This window comes from Zingiber officinale, chromosome 7A (genome assembly GCF_018446385.1).
Source record: "Zingiber officinale cultivar Zhangliang chromosome 7A, Zo_v1.1, whole genome shotgun sequence".
Lineage (NCBI taxonomy): Eukaryota > Viridiplantae > Streptophyta > Magnoliopsida > Zingiberales > Zingiberaceae > Zingiber > Zingiber officinale.
Window position 1 is genome coordinate 92566399 of NC_055998.1, and position 2804 is coordinate 92569202.

A 2804-nucleotide genomic window follows, 5' to 3' on the forward strand; every position below is an offset into this window, starting at 1 on the left:
TATCCCGAACATAACAAGTATGGTATATCCTGATCAGCATAGAAAAATCCATATATATATAATATGGGTACCACAGTATCAGTAGGTCAAATCCACGGATCCAAGATATACAGGTCCTCACTGGTATAACAACCTAGATCCTAAACATATCCCCCTTCCATAACCTATGTACCAACAATATGCACAGATCAAAGAACAAGGTTTAGGTACACGAACCATATATGACAAACAAACAGAGGTACACAAGCCAGTCATGGCATAAAAACCTAAGTATCAGATAATCTAGATACACATGACTAAAACCAAAAATCCAGAACCTAGTCCTAACCTCAGTAAAACATGGTATGTCACTTACTCTAGAAACTAAGATACGTAAGGTAATAAAGTACTCATGGCAACAAATCATGTGATATAAGCACGAATACATCACAGGCGACAAACCTAACATGCTATGGATATCAAACAGTGACATACCAAAGACAAACATGTTCATTGCTTGTAGTTATAAAGTACTATGCATATCCAAAGACAATATCATAAAAGATAAGTCAAGAGGTACCCGCCTCAAATAGCAGGTCCAATCTAAATCAAATCCAACGTCAAGATGCTCGTCTCACGTCGAGGTCCTGTGTCACCAATATAAACATAATTTATTTAGCTAACTCAAATGTATAGCTAAATAAAATCCTTAAGGCTAAATTATGATAAAACCCAAATCAATCTAATCATCTAGTAATCCAATTTATCTCCAATTCAATACATAAACCTAATTCATCAACATCACGTATCAAAATTACTACACATGATCATATAATCAAATCATACCTAAATCAATCCATTATCCACAACACGTATCAAATCCCTACACTTACCTCAATTCACAACCGAACGAGATGCTGGAGCTAAGTGGATGTTGCTGCTGGAAGGGTTGCTATTGGAACAAGATTACCCCACAGTATAGAATAGGACCTCTCTTCACCGCATTGCCCTAATCAAGCAGCTGTCCTCTAAGAACACCACACAACACATACAATTCCAGATCAGAGATCAACAAGAAATAGAGAATTCTAATCCAGAAATACATGATTCCAACCAGAACTCGCCTCCAACCGGGACCTCAGTCAGCAGCAAGGATGAGGAAGTCCACTGATCAAGCACACCTCCTCTGGTTTCTGCCCGCCAGCCCAAGCACAACTCAATGATCCCAAACTCTCCAAATCTGTAACCTAAATCTGCAGCCAAGAATTAGGAGAATCAAGAACAATAAAGGATCGCACACTGCGCTAGGGCATTAGTGGAGAAAAAAATCCAAAGAAGAGGAAAGGACTGGGAGTCGATCGCTTACCCTCGAAGCCCTAAGGCACCTTCACGTCGGCGACCGATGGACCTTGGATCGATCCAGTGGCATTGGCTAGGGCAGAGGAAAACTAGGGCTCAACGTTGGTGAGGAGAAGAGGGCTTCGGCGCTGCTAGGCGTCGGGAGAAGGAGAGGAAGAGGAAGGCGGCAGTGACGTTGGGTGTGCGGCTCGAGAAGGAAGGAGATGCACAAATCGCTCGCTCTCCGTTCCCAGGCATCGTCGGCATCGGCAGAGAAGAGGAGGGCGTGCGCGCAAGGGAGTTGAAGAGAAAGAAACTGCTTCGGACCGATTTGGGGCAGGGCACAAAGCGTGAGGAGGAGGGAATCGGCACGCGAGGGAGAAAGAAAGAAACGGAGGAGAAATAAAGAAAAAAGAAAAGAAAATTAAAAAGAAATCAAGTATTTCCTCATTTAAATGGGGAAGTCCAAACAGGCTTTCTTGGAAGCCTATTTTTATCCCCGTAACCGAAGTCATACGGTCTCCGAAAAATTTCAGAAAAATTCTCAGAAATTCCAGAAAATTCCCTTATCATTATTCGCCATTTTTTTCGATATTTTACACTATCTGGGCTATAAGGAATGTCTGCGCTATAGATCTGTCAAGTACCCAAGTAGTCAGGGAGCTGGCCATTTTAGTTAGTTCATCCACCCTTTCATTTTCAGCTCTGGGAATCTTAGTGACTGTGACTTCTTTAAACTCTTCCTTCATCTTTTCATAGGCTTCCTTATAAACTTGCATCTTTTCGTTGTTTGCCTCAAAATGCCCAGTCACCTGATGAGTTACCAACTGGGAATCTGAATATATTATGACTCGGCTTGCCCCCACATGCCGAGCTGCTTGCAGACCTGCTAATAGGGCTTCATACTCTGCCTCATTGTTGGTAGCTCTGAAATTTAGCCTTACAGCCAGCTGCATAATGTCTCCCTGCGGAGATATTAGAAGTGCACCTACACCACTTTCCAAACCTCCTCCGAATCCGCTTAATAAACCTCTGTCAAGAAATCCGCCAAGGCCTGCGCCTTGATCGCGGTTCGGGATTGATACTGTATATCATATTCCCCGAGCTCGGTTTCCCATTTGATAAGCCGACCTGCTACCTCCACCTTGGTGAGAGCTCGACCCATTGTACTGTTTGTCAGGACGGTGATGGGATGCGCCAAAAAATACGGTCGGAGGCGCCGAGCCATGAGAACAAGTCCGTAAACCAACTTTTCCAGGGCCGTGTACCGAGACTCAACCCCCTTCAATAGATGGCTGAAAAAATACACCGGCCGTTGTACATTGTCCTGCTCCTTAACCAGCACGGCCCCCATGGCCTCGGGGGTGGCTAACAAGTAGACCCAAAGGGGCTCTCCCACAACAGGCTTAAACAGCGATGGTAAAGACTCCAGGTATTGCTTTAGCTCCTCAAAGGCCTGTGTGCACTCCTCCGTCCACTGAAACTTG